Genomic DNA, 18688 nt, shown 5'->3' on the forward strand with positions numbered 1-18688 from the left:
CATGTGCATTAGATGAGCTAGGTTCACATAGGATTTGGAGGGCCATCAGCCCTCCATGTATTTCTTTAATACTTGTTTATTTCTTTGAAAGTCAGAGTTATACAGAGAGAGGAGAGACAGAGAGAGAGGTTTTCTATCCGCTGGTTCACTCCCCAATTGGCTGTAATAGCTGGAGCTGTGCTGATCAGAAGCCAGAAGCCAGGAGCTTTTTCTGGGTCTCCCAAGTGGATGTAGGGGCCCAAGAACCTGGGCCATCCTCCACTGCTTTCCCAGGCCATAGCAGAGAGCAGGATCAGAAGTGGAGCAGCCGGAACTCAAACCAGCGTCCACATGGGATGCAGGCACTGCAGGTGGCAGTTTCACCTGCTATGCCACAGCGCTTGCTGCTCCCCCCTCCTTTTTAAAGATTTGAGTTCACTATTAATGACTCAGCAATCTGTACGAAATAAGGTGTCTTCAAACAGAGACACACATGAGACAGGGCTATACATGGACAGTGGATAAAAATGTTTTGACCGGCAGCTGACTGTATTTCCCCAGGAACTGTGGCTCAGTGTTTGCCACATTTTATAGAACATTTTACAGAAGTAACGAGAATCAACTCTACGATGTGTCCTGCATTTTGCCCCCAGTGATTCAGGTCTCCCGTAAGTTCATCACCATCTTTGTCCCCTTCTGGGTGCTCATTTCTCCAATCCCTTGCTGTCAGGGTTCCAGTTTGCATTCAGCTGGTGAGAAGCGTGAGAGTAGGAAGGTGGAAGAGAAGGAAAACCACCTGTGCGTGCATACAGCAGCTTCCTGGTCTCTGCTAGGAATGTTTGGGCTGCACACGTGCTGCCGGAGCCTCACGGGGAGACCGACCGCGTGTGTTGCCTGCCGTAGGACTTCAGAGCTCACACCGTCACTGACAGCTTCCTGCCAGTTCTGTGCATCACGTCCTGAAAGCCGCTGCTCCTTATTCCCTCTGCAAACCATTCGTACTCCAGAGACCCCGAGTGCCTGTAGCACATCCTGACCCGCAGAGATTCCTAGTCAGAAGGACCCAGTAACAAAGGCAGTCACAGACAAAACCAGAGGCAGCAAAGGACCCCCTAAGCGTGGAGACACCAAAGGAATGCGTAGTTCTCAGCGGTGGCTTTGAATTCCAGCTTACACAGCACCTCCTACAAAGAACAGGACATTTGCAGAGACCTAATGAGACTGAGGAAAAAGCCTGGGTATCCAGGGTGGCAGCTTGCAAGAAGGCAGCTGAGTGGCAGAAAAGGCCCCTTCATGGAGCTCCGTCAGCGTGGCTCCCTCTGGTGCCATCTCCAGGCCGCGAGGGTCCACAGTAGGCTGCCAGGGCGGGGGGAGCTTTGCTCTCCCAGGTTGCAGGGGTTGCGCAGGACACCTCTTCTCTGTCAATGCATGTCCTGCTCCTAGGCTTCCCCGTATCTGCCGCGTCTTGATCACCTGCAGCTCCGCCACCCTCCGTCCCTGGGGTGGCCGTACTCTGGTCTCCCACAGCTCCCTAAGGAGGATCGCTAGACTGGCTCCCCTCTTCCTGCTGGAGGCCTCACTAACTTGGTGTCGATACTGAGAGAGGTGAGGTGTGCCTCCTCTGTGGGAAGAGGGAAGCGTGAGTGCTCAGTGCCCAGACTGCTCGTGGTCCTCCTCTCCTTCTTGGGCATCCAGCTGAGTGAGGCGTCTCGTTCTCGCTGCCTCTGGTTGAGGCCTTGCGACAGACTTTTTGTTGGGCTATGGCATGGGCAAGAAAGGAATTTTCCTGTGGTTAGTCACCGAGATGGCCTGTCAGCTTCTCTCCTCCTCCTCCACCACCTCTTCCTCTTCCACCTCTTCCTCCTACTTCTTCCACTTATACTTATACCTACTTTTTGATTAAAAATCTACTTGACCCCTAATTCTTTATCACTAATCACCGAATTGAAATGATTGTTGATTTCCTCCTAAGTTGAAAAACTTCTCATGCTTTTACTTCCATCTCCTTTCACTTCTATCTGTCTCTGCTGGTATAATTTGAAATTACATCCCAGGATATAATTAATAATATGGTTTTGACATTTGCATTTTATTTTTTTAAAGATTTATTTATTTATTTGAAAGGCAGACTTACAGAGAGGCAGAGGCAGAGAGAGAAAGAGAGAGAGCGAGAGAGAGAGGTCTTCCATCTGCTGGTTTACTCCTCAAATGGCCGCAATGGCCAGAGCTGTGCTGATCTGAAGCCAAGAGCCAGGAGCTTTTTCTGGGTCTCCCACACAGGTGCAGGGGCGCAAGGACTTGGGCCATCTTCTACTGCTTTCCCAGGCCATAGCAGAGAGCTGGATTGGAAGTGGAGCAGCCAGGACTCAAACCGGTGCCCGTATGGGATGCTGGCACTGCAGGCAGCGACTTTACCTGCTACGCTACAGCGCTGGCCCTTGCATTTTATTTTATTTTATTTTTTTTTTTATTTTTAAAAAATTTTTTTTTACAGGCAGAGTGGACAGTGAGAGAGAGAGAGACAGAGAGAAAGGTCTTCCTTTGCCGTTGGTTCACCCTCCAATGGCCGCCGCGGCCGGCGCGCTGCGGCCGGCGCACCGCGCTGATCCGATGGCAGGAGCCAGGAGCCAGGTGCTTTTCCTGGTCTCCCATGGGGTGCAGGGCCCAAGCACCTGGGCCATCCTCCACTGCACTCGCTGGCCACAGCAGAGGGCTGGCCTGGAAGAGGGGCAACCGGGACAGAATCCGGCGCCCCGACCGGGACTAGAACCCGGTGTGCCGGCGCCGCTAGGTGGAGGATTAGCCTAGTGAGCCGCGGCGCCGGCCCTTGCATTTTATTTTATAATCATGTTTCTAACCCTCATTTAGGCTTCCTACTACCTTACTAGATGTCAATGCTTACTACCCACCCTTTTACACACAATGAACCTTTATGAAATCTTTTATTTGTTGTGTGTCAAATCCCCTAGTTAGACACTCTTGAGAAAGATGTAGAGAAGAAATGTTTTCTAAGTCCTTGAACAGCAAAGTGGTTTCTATGTTGTTTTTGTCCAGGAATACTCCATTTTCTCAAAACTAAGAGTTGACACATTATTTTAGCATGTAACATGGTTTTGGGGGGGGGGGGATACTGCAGTTAGATGGGTTTTCTTCCTTTTATCTTTCCCTCCTTCTCCCCCAAGTACATATCAAACTATCTTCCTGCAACTTTGATATTAACACATTCTAGCCCATGTATTTATGGGTTGCTTCCTTGTCATTAATTTGGCAAGATGCTCAAGTGAACCCCCTTTGAAATGTTGATGCTGTGCCAGATACAACCCTAAGTGTTCCATGTTATCAGCCCCAATTTGCAGACTAGGAGATTGAGGCTCAAGGACTTGAAGGTCAACAACAGAGTGACCATTTAAACTTGATTTAGTTCCCTCTAGAATCTGAGCTGTGATTTATTTTATTTATTTGAAAGACAGAGTTACGGAGAGGTGGCGACAGAGAAAGAGAGGTCTTCCATCTGCTGGTTCACTCCCCAAATGGCCACAATGGCTGGAGCTGCGCAGATCCGAAGCCAGGAGCCAGGAGCCAGGAGCCAGGAGCCAGGAGCCAGGAGCCAGGAGCCAGGAGCCAGGAGTCAGGAGCCAGGAGCCAGGAGCCAGGAGCTTCTTCCGGGTCTCCTGTGCGGGTGCAGGGGCCCAAGGACCTGGGCCATCTTCCATTGCTTTCCCAGGCCATAGCAGAGAGCTGGATTGAAAGTGGAGCAGCTAGGACTCGAACCGGTGCCCATATGGGATACCGGCACTGCAGGCAGCGGCTTTACCTGCTACTCCATAGCACCGGCCCTGCACTATTCATCTTAATTGCTGTGTGAACCTTGGGTGTGGGGCCTGGGAGGGAGAGACTATTCAGAGAACAGCACAGTGCTTCTCACCTGAAATGCCTGTGCTCAACCTCTATGGACTTGTTCCTTGACCTTAGGATGAGGAAACTGCAATACAATAAAAAGAACTTACAGAGCCAGTTTTTCTACAGTCTTGAGAGCTTGAGACATTGGTGTGGAGAATGATCACGGCAGGGCAGATGATAGTTTGCTCAGTGGGCAGGTGGTGGCTGTTCAACTGTTATTTCACAGTGTTTTTTGCACCAAGAATTGGTCTGTAACTTCTACACACAGATAGCACTGGGGCTTAGAGAGCTGGTTGTAGGGAACCCACTCAACGTGACTGCTGCCGTTGTGGTCATAACTGCCATCTTCCCTGTCGGTGACCCTGGCAGTCATCCTAAACCCCATGGGATGAACAAGTCATCAAGACAATCTGTGTCTCTTACCGAACACCTGGAATGTCTGTTATCTGATGCCTGGAATGTCTCCTATAAATGCTAGCATTTCTTGAGGACGTCCAGGTACTTTCTGGTTGGCCATGGGCTGCTGCTGTCTGGTTTAGCATTTAAAATCTCTTTTCTCAGATCTTGTGGTGCTGCAATCCTCTCATTTTGCAGCTGCCCAAGACATACTTCTGTCCATACATCCCTAATCAATTACACTCTGTGTGTAATTCTGGACTTGTCTGCTCCTCAGTCTCTCAACACCTTCCACCTTTGGTGGTTGGTCCTTGCATCTTGATCCTAAGCTTTATAGAATCCTATTCTGTTCAGTAATGTCTCAGCTGAGATGAGCTCTCACGGAGTCATAAATGGTTGGTTTAATAGTTTTATGGCCACTCCTATGCCAAGAGGTAACAGGAGAGAAACAGGACTTCCAAGGCCTGGAATTCAAGGCCAGACAATCTATATGGCCTGGCCCTGCCCTGGGACACAATTTCTAGTGTGTCACACTTCCTTTTTCCACAGGATCTACTCCTAACTGGCCAAAGGACACTGTTGAAGTATCAGATAAAGTTGATTGAAGTTGGAGAAGCACAATTCCCCACTCCCACCTCCTTGTGCTAGCTCTGGTCTTTACTGGCAACCCAGTTTCTGTGAGGAGTGCGGATATGTTCCAGCCTTAGCTTCCAACAGAGTTTACATCTCTCTCTCTCTCTCTCTCTCTCTCCCACCTGACCCATTCCTTTTACCTCCTACAATACTGAGATTCTGAGCCCTTATTCTACATAGCCACTCTATATTTGCTTTGGAAACAGCAGTTCTATTAATGGTAAAGATGAAGACACTTGATGCCCTTGGTCCAGATGTCTGAATCTTTGCTCTGATACTGACACCCTCCACCCATCTCTACCCTGTTCTATGCTCTGAGAGGCTGATTAATATGGTCTATTTCAGTGGGGTGCTGAGCCCAAGAGAGTTGACCATGTGCATCTCCCCCTAACTCCATGTCTGGCCACAATATTTACACCATGGAAATGGTAAATGCTACAAATCAGCACACACACACACATGTGCGTTTACCTCATATTAACATGCTTGTTGTTAAATACATATTCATCAGTCTCTGCTGGTTCTGCGTGGATTCCCTGTCCTGTGGCTTTGGGTTTGGAAAATGGGCTTACCTGCAGGCTGCTGAGGAGTGGGAGGAGAGTGTGGTCGCTTTCCTGACTGCTTCCTAACAGGCAGAGACTGGCTGCTTCTACTTCCAAAGGCTTCGGCTGCTACTAACACCCCTCTCCAGATCCGGGTTCCAGACAGTCTCTCCCCTTTCCCTCCTCAGGCCCTTGGATGATAATGAGCCAAGGTGTCGCTCTACCTCTTCCTGGGTTCTCCAGTTCCTGCTGACACCGGCAGTCCCTTTTTGACACTCTTCTCTGTATCAACCTGTTTGCGTGGTACAGCTTGTTTCCGTCCTTCACTCTCACCAAGACAAAACATTCACATTTAGTCAGGTGGGACAGCCTGCTGGGTGCCTTTGTTGGGTCTGTTTATGGCCTTGCTTGGGATGTTGTCTTCAAATGCAATCTTAAAAAATTAAAACACTTAACTGATACTTTAAATCTGTACATGTTTATGACATGCCCTGTGATACTTTGGAACATGTCTGCACGTGCAATGTCCAATCAATATAAACATATCTATCTTCTCAAACATACAATGCAATCAGAAAACTCAATACAGTCATGCATTGCTCGATGGGGGACATGTTCTAAGAATGTATTGTTAGGCAGTTTTATTACTGTGCAAACATTATTAGAGTGCACGTAAACAAACTAAGACAGCTACAGTGTCACTAGGTAATACAATCTACAGGACCAACATTGTATATGCGACCTGTCATTGACAGCAGTTTTATATGCTGCACATGGCTACATATATATTAGATAAAAGGAGAGGCTCCTGTCTTGAGTCTCTACTTCAGGGTAAATGATAAAGTGCTGCTTGCTTCCCAGTCTCCTCATCTTCCGTGGCTGCCACAGACACTCCTTTATGGACCTCCCCAGGATCCAGGAAGCACGACCTGAATATCCCATTCTGGAAGACAGAGATGTGGCCCCCAGGACACCTAGATAAGTGGAGGCAAGCGAAGACATTTCTTCCAGCCACCATTTGCAGATCACAGTTAGCTCTCTGGTTCTACAGCCACAGATTCAACCAACTATGGATAGAAAATATTTGCATCCATACTGAACATGTATAGACATTCTGCCATTATTCTCTTGACAATACAGTATGACAATTATTCATGCAGCATTTACATTGTGTCAGTGTAGTAAGTAATCCAGAAGTGACTGGAAGTGTATGGGAGGATGTGCAGATACTGTGCTATTTCACACGAGGGGCTTGAACACTGCATCCTGCAACAGGTCCCCAGTGTTAACGTGCACCCAGCGCTCTTTCAAATGCTTTACATGGGTTAGTTCACAACAGCCTTGTTAAAGCAGTCCCTTTGGACATCTTTCCCAAATAAGATTTTTTTAAGGCATAAACAACAGTAATAACAGAAGTGCAAAGAAAAATAAAGTTCCGAAAGCATGACAACAAAGTCATGTGCGTATTTGCTCCTTTATCAGCACAGTAAATTACTGGATCTGACAGCTGCTCTCATGCCGACCTATAATTACAAGGGAGTGATGATGAGCACAGATGCTGATTTGATATCTTTGCAGCCACTCCAATGTGTTATGAGATCTGTAGTGACAATACCACTCCGGTTTTTGTTGATTTGTTTTTAGCCTACATTCACAGGGGAAGAAAATGAATGCTGTATCTCAGACAGAGGTACATGAAAATGAAGATGTCCATCTTCTCCCTCCCCCATCCAGTCTCAGGAGCCCCATGCTGGTGATTAACCTCTGGTCCCTCCGCTCCCCATGCCCCTGCCACTATCGCTCTGTGATGCTCCTCCCCTGACCTCTGGCCTCCTATTATGAGGGCTTTGGCCAAGGAAGCCTTGCAAACAAGAGGGAGACTGCAAGGTTGGAAGAGAGAGAAGCGTGCTCTGCTTCGCTCCGTGTTTCTGCCAGCATCATGCAGACAACAGCGTTTCCTCCCACTGGTGGCAGTGACTGCTGGAGTAGCTGGCTGTAGCTTCCAGTTCCCACAGCCCCAGAACCAGCCTCCTGGTGCCCCCACAGAGAGAGCCACAGCAGCTGGGCACTGTTCTCTTGGCTGTCATAACAAGGCACCACAGGAAGTTATTATCTCACAGCACTGGAGGCTGAAGCCCAAGGCTAAGCGCTCCCGCCAGCTCCACAGCAGACTCCTGCCTTGCCTTGCCTGGGTTCGGCTGGAGCATTCTTTGGCATTCCAAGGACTGACTTGGCACTCAGCAGATAGTCACCCCTCACGTGGCTGTCATCATTTGCGTATCTTCACGTCATCTCTCCTTGATGTGCATCCCTGTGTGGAAATTCCCCTTTTCTGTAAGAACAACATTGTATTGGCTTAGGGCCCATTCTAATGGCCTCATTAATTAAATTAATTACCTCTGGGGGGCCAGCACCATGGCTCATTTGGCTAATCCTCTGCCTGCGGCACCAGCTTCCCATATGGGCGTTGGTTCTAGTCTGGTTGCTCCTCTTCCAATCCAGCTCTGTGCTGTGGCCCGGGAGGGCACTGGAGGATGGCCCAAGTGCTTGGGCGCCTGCACCCGCATGGGGGACCAGGAGGAAGCATCTGGCTCCTGGCTGTGGATAGGTGTAGCTCCGGCTGTAGCAGCCATTTTGGGGGTGAACCAATGGAAGGAAGACCTTTCTCTCTGTCTCTCTCTCTCACTAACTCTGCCTGTCAAATAAAAAAAAAAATTTTTTAAATTAATTACCTCTGTAGAAACTTTTTTCCAAATAGTCACTTTCAGGGGTACTGGGTATTAGGACTGTGGGTGCTAGGGTCTTTTTTAGGGGGCCATAATTCAGCCTGTTGCAACCTTCTCTAAGGTCTGGAACCCAGCTCTGGTCAGACCTCCAGACTTTGAGTTCTCCTAAGCCTTAGTTGGAAGCTACTTCCTGTAGTTAATATTTCTCTGTCTCCCTTTTGTTGTTTAGTCCTCCACTGCCTGATTAATCAGTTCCTTTATTACAATAACTGCTGCAGTAACTGGTGTGGGTTAGTTTTCACCCTAGACCTTGGCTGTCATAGATAACTTGAACCTTTAACAAGGAGCTCTGATTAAGAGTGTCCACTGTCTTAAAAGGGTATCTAGGGGCCGGCGCTGTGGCGCAGTGGGTTAAAGCCCTGGCCTAAACTGCTGGCATCCCATATGGGCGCTGGTTCTAGTCCCAGCTGCCACACTTCTGATATAGCTCTCTGCTATGGCCTGAGAAAGCAGTAGAAGATGGCCCAAGTCCTTGGGCCCCTGCACCCGCATGGGAGACCCAGAAGAAGCTCCTGGCTCCTGGCTTCAGATCAGTGCAACTCTGGCTGTTGTGGCCATCTGGGGAGTGAACCAGCGGATGGAAGACCTCTCTCTCTGTCTCTACCTCTCTCTGTGTAACTCTGTCTTTCAAATAAATAAAATAAATTCTTAAAAAAAAAAAGGGTATCTAGTACTTATCTGAAAAAGTCATCAGGGATTATAATTGAGGGCATGTGACTCTCACAACTTAGTAAGACCTCTAAAGTTTTTGTACTTTTCCCCTTGTTTTACATATCTCAGTCTTTCCTTCACTCTGTCCTGTATGATGCTTAAAATGAACTGGTCCCATGAGTTTGTCCTCAGGAGCAGTGAGAAGCAAGAGTGCTCGGGGTGGGCAGGCAGCCTGTATGGGCAGCCCTGCGGGGTTGAGTGGTGGCAGCACTAGGAGGAAATGGAAGCAGCCAAGACTCTGGGACTCCGGTGGGGAGGAAAAGGTGACCCGGGGAACTGTTCCTGAGAACCGGCTCTGGGGATTTCACAGGGAAACATGGTTGGTGCCCTTTCACCCAGTAATGTTGCTTGAATGATGCTGTTTTAGAAAAATAGCCCCAAATAAAAACTACATAAACCCTCTTGACTTCCCAGCCTAACTGGCCTGTGGGTACTGATGAGAGGCCATTAATTGTGCCCGTGGTCCACAGTGCCTCGCTGGAGGACCTCATGCTCCTGTAGGTTTTTGTTTTTTGTTTTTTGTTTTTTGTTTTTTTTTTTTTTTTTAGATTTATTTATTTGAAAGACAGAGTTACGTAGAGGTAGAGACCAAGAAAGAGGGGTCCTCCATCTGCTGGTTAACTCCCCAAACGGCCACAATGGCTAGAGCTGAGCCAATCTGAAGCCAGCAGCCAGGAGCCTCCTCCAGGTCTCCCACATGGGTGCAGGGGCCCAAGGACTTGGGCCATCTTCTACTGCTTTCCCAGATCACCAGCAGGGAGCTGGATCAGAAGTGGAGCAGCTGGGACTCAAACTGGAGCCCAAATGGGCTGCTGGCACTGCAGGCAGCGGCTTTACCTTCTATGCCACGGTGCTGACCCCCATCCTGTCATTTTTTTTTTTAAGATTATTTGTTTATTTGAAAGTCAGAGTTACATACACGCACACACGCACACACACATATACACAGAAGTCTTCCTTCCGCTGGTTCACTCCTCAGTTGGCTGCGACGGCCAGAACTGAGCCAATCTGAAGCCAGGAGCCAGGAGCTTCTTCCGGGTCTCCACATGGGTGTAGGGGCCCAAGGACTTGGGCCATCCTCTACTGCTTTCCCAGACCACAGCAGAAAGCTGTATCAGAAGTGGAATAGCCAGGACTCGAACTGGAGCCCAAATGGGCTGCTGGCGCTGCACGCAGCGGCCTTACCCACTACTCCACAGCACCGGCCCCCCTGTCAGTTCTTAGTGTGCCTCACACTAAGCAGAGACCCAAGTCTACCTTTGTCTACTCCATTCTGTTCCAGCCTTTAACCCATTGGTGGGTGATCCCTTACTTCTACCCCTGCTGCTCCACCTGCATGAAAATGTTGCGTCTAGGACATTTTCACCACCAGGACCAATTGTCCCCATGCCACCTTCTTGCCCCAACCCGGGTCACCGCAGTTGCTACGTGTAGGCCAGGAAGTGATGATGCTTTGTCATGGATCTCATAAGACCTCTCTTCAAAAAGACGCCTCTGCTCTGCCTGTCTGCCCATCTCGGCAAAAGATGACAACCACTGCTTCTAACCAGCTGTAGGACAAACAGAACCTCCCATTTTTCTTGTCTCTCATCCTTCTCCCCAGCAGCCCAGAACTGGGTCACTCCCTGTGGTTGTCACTGCATAGAAAGAGTTGTCTGGAAAACTGCCAGTGTCATCTTCCACTGGGCTTCCGGAGACTGACCCAGAATAGGGATCTGAGCATGCGCTGCTGTGTTCATCACAATATTAGGTCCGAGACTGAAAAACTGAAAGCATCTACACCATGGGGCCTGTGCCGTGGTGTAGCAGTAAAAGCCGCTGTCTGACGCCAGCGTCCCATATGGGCTCTGGTTCGTGTCCCGGCTGCTCCACTTCTGATTCAGCTCCTCGTTAATGGCCTGAGAAAGTAGCAGAAGGTAGCCCAAGTGCTTGGGCCCCTGTACCCAGATGAGAGACCCAGGAGAAGCTCCCGGTGCCTGGCTTTGGGTCAGCCCAGCTGCGGCCATCTGGGGAGTGAACCAGTGGATGGAAGATCCCGCTTTCTCTCTGGCTCTCTGTAACTATGCCCTTCAAATAAATAAATAAATCTTTAAAAAGAAAAGAAAAATACCAGCAGAGGAGTGATTGGGTGAATTAAGTGATATAACCTCTTGTGAGATAAATATAGCCAGTAACAATATGAAGACTCCTTAATATAAAAAGTTCTATTGATTTAATTTTAAGTGCTAAAAATAATACATTATACACTGCTATGATTACAACCACATAAAAATGACATACGCTGATGAAATGAATGAGAAATGAACTTGAACAAATGAAAAACTGTTCAACTTGGAGTGTTAATGGTATGAACCATCTCTTCCTTCTACTCAGTTCTATTAATTTATCTATAATGCCATTTATTTGATAAAGAATAGAAGCAATTAGAAAAAGGTGACAAGAAGCCTGGCCCAGATCTCCATTGCACAAATGTCAGGTTGTATCTGAGCTCCAGGGAAGGGGGTTCAGGTTTCTCAGGGATATGGGATTGACCAACCTAATCTACCCGGGAGAATTTCTCACTTGAATTCTAAAGTTGTGCGAAGGACCTCCTTGTCAACAGAGACAATGTGTGACCCCAAGTTTTAGGGGAGGAGCAGCAATGACACTTTGCCGTAGGGTTGACTTAGTCTGTGCAGGCTGATAGAACAAGGTACCTTGGCACTGTATAATTTATAAGCGACAGGAATATATTGGTCAGTTCTGGAGGCTGGGAAGTCTAAGGTCAAAGGCTTGGCAGACTCAGTGGCTGGTTAGGACTTGGTCTGTTCTTGGAAGATGGTACCTTGTCAAATCCTCATGTAGAATTTAGACTTTCAAAAACTTATTTAATTTTGGGGGCCAGAGCTGTGGCATAGTAGGCTAAGCCTCTGCCTGAGATGCCAGCATCCCATATGGGTGTCGGTTTGAATCCTGGCTGCTCCTCTTCTGATCCAGCTCTCTGCTATGGCCTTGGAAAGTAGTGGAAGATGGCCCAAGTGCCTGGGCCCCTGCACCTGTGTGGGAGACCTGGAAGACGCTCCTGGCTTCAGATCGTATCAGCTCTAGCCATTGTGGCTATTTGAGGACTGAACCAGCAGATGGAAGACCTTTCTCTTTGTCTCTCCCTCTCTGTCTGTAACTGCACCTCTCAAATAGATAAAATATTTAAAAAAAAACTTATTTTGAGAGGCAGAGAATCAGAAAGAGGAGAGAGAGATAGAGAGATAGAGAGAGAGAGAGAGAGAGAGAGATAAAGCTCCTGTTTGCTGTTTCACTCCCCCTAATGCCCTCAACAGCTAGGGACAGGCCAGGCTGTAAGCTGGGACCTGGGATTGCAGCTCAGATTTTTCCTTAGGTGGCAAGAGCCCAGTAACTTCTGCTGTCAGCACTTTCTCCCAGGGTCGGCACCAGCAGGAAGTTAGGGTCATGAATGAAACCCAGGTCGTCCAGTGGGACATGAGCCTCCTAACTCATGTCTGAACTGCTAGGCTGAACGCCCGTGTGAGGGGAGTGCTCTGTTGTTGCTTCTGTCATCTATCCGTCGTGTGAGTGTTCACTTGGAATCAGCTACTGAAACTGCTTACTCACATGGCCGGCCTCTGGAGCCTGACTAACACAGCCTCACCCCACCAGCAGAGAAAAGTGGGGTAAGGAGTTGTCTAGGAGCTGGGTGCCTGGGACTGCCCCAGGACCTGCTTCGTACTGCTTACTGCTAGTCATCGGCTTGCTTGGAATCTGCTGGTTCCATTTGGTTTGCCCAGTCCACATCTGGGTTTCCTGTTTGCCAGGCCCCTTGGGGTCAAGACTTGCTTTAGGCTTTCTGCCTGGCTGTGTGCCTTGCTTTCCAATGAAGCTGCTGGTTCTGTCCGTCTGTTTCAACCCCAGGACCCTGAGTAGCAGTGTGGACAGCCATGCTGGCACGGACCTGGGGAACACGGAATCTTACCCACCAGGAGCCGAACTTCCAAGCTCATGCCTGTGACTCCAGAAATTTATCCATAAATATGAGGGTACTTCATAAAGCTCATGGAAAAACAGAATGAAAAGGTTATCTGGTATGAAAATATTGAAATCCATGTGTAGTTTTTTTCCCTATAATGCCCATTTTTCATAAACTCTTTAAAGGTCTCTTGTAGGCATGACTTTCAAAACATTTTTGCACCAAAATAAACTTTTATTTTCATTTTCCATGGATTTTTGAAGTCCCTATATGTTTGTATATGTACATATGGATATATACATATATATGTACACATGAAGTACACACACACACACATTTTACTCTACTTCCTCATGATTTTCTCTGTATTTGGCTTGGCATTCTGGCTCCTCTGTCCCACCTTGCCAGTGGATCTGTGTGCCTGCCTCTGAACTCTGTATCACATACCTTTCATAATCATCTCTTTGTTCCCAGTGCACCGCACATGAAGGCACCCGGGCCACTCCCAGCTGGGCTTTCTCCCTCCCCTGTCTAGGGACCCATGATCCAAACAGGAAACAGCACCTGTTGTGTGTGTCTTAGTGCAATCTAGCAGCCTTCCAGTGGCTCATGGGTGTGAAGCTGTTTAAAGCACAAAATCTTGCTACCTTTTAGAGGAACTGCTGAAGTAGTTTGGACAATTGCAAGGAGCTCAAACAATGCAGCAGGAGACTCAGTCACAGAGCTCCCTGCAGGCACTCCAAGGCCGTGCTGAGGCACTGCAGGACCTGGAGTCAGGACCCGGTTCTGCCACATTCCACCCAGATGTCTTGGGCGCGCATAGCCTCATCTGCAGAATGGGGATAGCAATAAACACCTGCCTGGCCGGGTTGTAAGGAGGATCAAATGAGATGCTAGGAAAGTGTGGAGAAAAGGGCAGTGGCCCTAATTATCAGTGCCATGTACTCGTCACTGCAGTAATTACAGTGGCGAATGGGCTAGCCTTAAAGGACACAGAAGACTTGGCCCATGCCTGCCGGATCTCACACACAGAAAGACACTGTGGAGGCAGCCAGTGCCGCTGGCATGGGGTCCCAGGGAGTGCCGGGAGCACCTGGTGCAGCAAGGAGAGGGTTCAAGGTGTGGGGCGGCATCACAGGCTCCCTTCCAGGGAGGAACCGGCTTTGGGTGGACACTGGGATAAGGATGGGAAGGGTAGCAATAGGGACATTCAGTCCTGCTTGTGAGTCCCAGATCCCTGAGTCAGCGCATACAGAAAGAAGCATCCCCATGGCAGCCCAAGGGGTCCTTTGTCACTGGCTGTCAGCCAGGACAGCAGCAGTCACAGCTGGAGAGCACAGGCCTGGAACTGAGTGTCACAAGAGAAACCACTGCTTCCTGTGTCCTTGAGATCCAGCAGGGCCCCACCCTCATGGAGGGAAGAAGGGAGGGGGGCGCTAGGATCTCGCGGTCTGCAGCCAGGCAGTTGCAGGTCTGCGAGGGACACCTCCGAGAGAACAGAACAGATTCCGACTTCGGGGCTGGGAATTTCTGGGACTTCAATATTTGACTGACAGGTTCTTGCAACTGTCACACCTTGTTTGTTCACCTGTAAAAATGTTGTTAAAATTAAATGAAAAAAAAAAAAAAAAAAAAACCTACAGCCAAGAACTCGGTAATGATTCAACAGAGAGTCGTGGTTCCGGTCATCGGTCGTCGCTCTGCTGAGTCAGCTCTGCCTGCATCCTGAGTCACCCGCAGATCCGAAGTGTTCGAGGCTCTCTAGCTCCACCGTCTGGCGGGGGACCGCAATGAGCCCTGCTGCCCAAGAACCCGGGAGCCTGGGCGAGCGGTGGGAAGGGGAAGTCGGTCTCACGCGGTTCCGCGTCCTCCTTCCCCTCACCCTCCATCCGTCCCGGAGTCGGCTTCTCAGTGGGCTGGGTTTCTGCTGCGTCCTCGCGGAGCGTTCCAGTCCCCGTGTGGACAGCGGGCATTAGCGCGGCCGGCCCCGGACAACCTCCCTGCCTCTCACTCCCACTATTCTACTCTTTGGGGGGCGACTGGAACTCGATGGGGACATTTTTAGTGAGGTTAGTCGACGATATTCTGCAAGGCATGGGCCACTTGCGCAAGTGTCCCTGGTCCCCATGGACATCAAGTAGAGGAAAGGCCACTTATTATTAATTCTTTGAGCTAGGACAGAACTCCATCTTACCGATAAACAAAAATGTTTTTGCAAGGCTTCTTTTTTTGTTATTTTTGAAAACTAGGATAAAATCTATACAACATAAAATTTACTATTTTCAACATTTCTAAGTAAACAATTACATTGGCTCTGTTGTGCCACCATTGCCATTATCTATTTCCAAAGCATTTTCATTGTCCTAAATGAACTCCTTACCCATACAGCAATAACCATCTGTCCCACTTCTCATTAGACCCTGGGGCCCTCTGACTACTTCTGCCCCTGTGAACTTGTCTATTCTGTGTACCCCACATCAGTGGAATCATACAGTGTTTGTCCTTTGTTTCATCAGAAACTTTATCAAGAGTTGTTCCAACAGCTGGGACAAGGCCACATGTGTGGTGTTTGGCTGATGTACAATCCCGTTCAACATGGCGGCATGCACTTGACACTTTAATATGTTTTCTAATGTATCTGTCTGAATGTTCACATCTTTAAATACATATGTAGGAGGTGGGTTGGATCTTTGGTGCAATGGTTAAGCTGCCCCTTTGGACTCCTGCACCCCATATCAGAGTGCATGCGATGGAGTCCTGCTCTACTCCTGATTTCAGCTTCCTGCTGATGTATACCCTCCAAGGCAGAAGCTGGTGACTCAAATGATTGGATCTCTGCCACCCACTTAGGGGACCTGATTGGGGCTCTAGTCTCCTGGCTTCAGCCTGACCCAGCCCTGGTTGTTGCCGGCATTTGGAGAGTGAACCAGTAGATGCAAGATTTCTCTCCATCTCTTGTTCTTCCTCCATCTGCCTTTCAAATAAAAAAAATACACATGTTTAAAATCATTAATATCCCTTTTATATACGTTAAGATATTATTTTTTAAATTATGCATAGACAGTATAAGTGAACTATTAATTTTATTTTAGATTAGTAAAGGGGCATTGCAAAATATTTTTTATAAGAACTGGCCTGGCGGGGCTGGCGCCGTGGCTCACTTGGCTAATCTTCCGCCTGCGGCGCCGGCATCCCATATGGGCATCGGGTTCTAGTTCCGGCTCCTCCTCTTCCAGTCCAGCTCTCTGCTGTGGCCCGGGAAGGCAGTGGAGGATGGCCCAAGTGCTTGGGCGCCTGCACCCGGGTGGGAGACCAGGAGGAAGCACCTGGCTCCTGGTTTCGGATTGGCATAGCTCCAGCCGTAGCAGCCATTTGGGGAGTGAATCAACGGAGGGAAGACTTTTCTCTCTGTCTCTCTCTCTCATTGTCTGTAACTCTGCCTGTCAAAAAAAAAAAAAACAAAAAAAACAAACAAAAAAAAAAACAAACCAGGCCTGGGCCTAGTGGGACTGTTAGCCATTTATCTCCTGTAGTCACAGATACGCAGTGTTGAGGGCACACCGTTCTGAAATGCTGAGGACCACCTGTGAACCCTGCCTTGTCTTTCCAAGCTCATGCAGCCAGCCTGCCTCTATCAAACAAGAAAATCCTCACACTTTGGGTTCCTGCCACCCTCGTAGGACACCCAGGTAGAGTTCCTGGCTCCTGTTGTAGCCTGGCCCAGACCTGCAGCCATCTAGGGAGTAAACCAGCAGGTGGAAGAGCGTACCTCCCTCTCTCTCTCTCTCTCCCTCTCCCTTCCAAATAAACAAATGCATCTTTTTTAAAAAAAAATAAAGCAAGATTGAGAAGTGCTCACATTGCAGAACCTGTAGGGTCTGGGTCACAGCCTGCCTGTCCTGTTCTGGTCAGTGCAGCCAGGCAAGGATTTTTGCAGCCTCCCTCCGTGTGGGGCATTACTGCTGCTGTTACTATTCTATGATGGGCACAGGTGTCACGGACAAGTTGAGGTCAGATATCTCCCAGGCAGTCACCTGGGACTGAAGCTGTATGTTTAGCACTGGGTAAAATGGTGGACACCAGCACAGGCGCTAGGCATTTCACACGTAGGAGTTGGGGCTGCACTGTCTTGACCTCACACTCTGGCTCCAGACTGAAATATCTCTGATTGGGAGCATCCAGATATCGATTTCTTCTGAATAAGAAGACAGGATGTGTTACAGATCCGGCTTCCTAATCAACCACCTCTTTATTAGTCACACTTCCTTGGATTGACCCAGTCTTTCCTGAGAATGTGTAATACTGCAAGATGTTAAATGAACTCCAATTTGGTTGCTCAAATCGTGTGTGTGTGTGTGTGTGTGTGTGTATGTGTAAGGTGGATCCTTGGAGTCTGTTTGCTTTTTGCTCTGTCAGAAGGCTGTAATGCCACACCTGGATAATGGAGTCTTTCTGCTTCCTGCCTGTGCCACTGTTCCCTCCCCCACACGATTGCTAGCTCTGTGCTTGCTGCTATTGCTACACACATGACTAGGATCCTGGGCCTCAAGGAGCTTGGAGTCTCATTTGACACATTGAGCAGCCAAAGAAAAGGTGACATTAAAGTGTCATGGATGTGTTTTCAGAACCGTGGAACACACACACATACCAGCAGAGAGACAAAGATAGGCTGAGAGAGATCTTCCATCTGCTGGTTCATTCTCCAAATGCCTGCAAGAGCCAGGGTCTGGCCAGACTGAAGCCAGGAGCCTGAAACTCCATCCAGGTCTCCCATGTGAATGTCAGGAATCCAAGTACCTAGGCCAGCACCTTCTGCCTCCCAGGGTGTACATCAGTAGGAAACTGGATAGGAAGAGGAGGTGGGTTTGATCCCAGGAACTTTGATATGGGATGCAGGCATCCCAAGCTTAACCGCTGCATCAGTCTGACTCCAGTTCTTGTTCAAGTAATCAGTGTAAACCCCGGAGAAAACTCTCATCAACCTCGAAAGAGGTGGTTAGGGCAGAGACACATGGAGGACTGGGCTCTGACTGTGGACAGGGCTAAGCCAACTTGGTTGTCTGCAGGTGCAGAGTCTTTTGGTAGACGCCTCGCTCTGGAGGGTGGCAGGTGAGTGAGCACTTCGGCTGACCTCAGTCTTGCCACCACGAGGTTTGCTCCAGCGAGAACACCTGCCAGACCAGATTCTGCAACACAGAAAAAGGCTTCGCAGCAAGGAGCACAAAGCCAGTCAGACAGCCTTACTCATCTGTAAGTTAGAGCAAGTGCCAGCCCTCTGTCTGTTCCTCCATTGCAACAAATACCTGATGAAGCTCTGCAAGAAGTGAACGAAGGCTAATTGAGTGACAGGCTCCAGCCCCTTCTCTGGCTGGGTTGTTGCTGGAGTCTGCAGTTACCACAGTTCTTTGTCTCTGTCAGGTCCGTCAGGAGTGTGGATAGGGAAGAGTGTGTAAAGCAGAAGTAGGTTATTGAAAGAAATTAGAGGCCGGCGCCCTGGCTCACTTGGCTAATCCTCCGCCTGCGGCGCCGGCACCCCAGGGTTCTAGTCCTGGTTGGGGCGCCAGGTACTAGTCCCGGTTGCTCCTCTTCCAGTCCAGCTCTCCGCTGTGATCCGGGAGGGCAGTGGAGGATGGCCCAAGTGCTTGGTCCTTGCACCCGGGCGGGAGACCAGGAGGAAGCACCTGGCTCCTGGCTTCAGATTGGCACAGTGCCGGCCATAGCGGCCATTAGGGGAGTGAACCAACAGAAGGAAAACCTTTTTTTCTCTCTCTCTCTCACTG

Source organism: Oryctolagus cuniculus, chromosome 2, assembly GCF_964237555.1.
Source record: "Oryctolagus cuniculus chromosome 2, mOryCun1.1, whole genome shotgun sequence".
NCBI lineage: Eukaryota > Metazoa > Chordata > Mammalia > Lagomorpha > Leporidae > Oryctolagus > Oryctolagus cuniculus.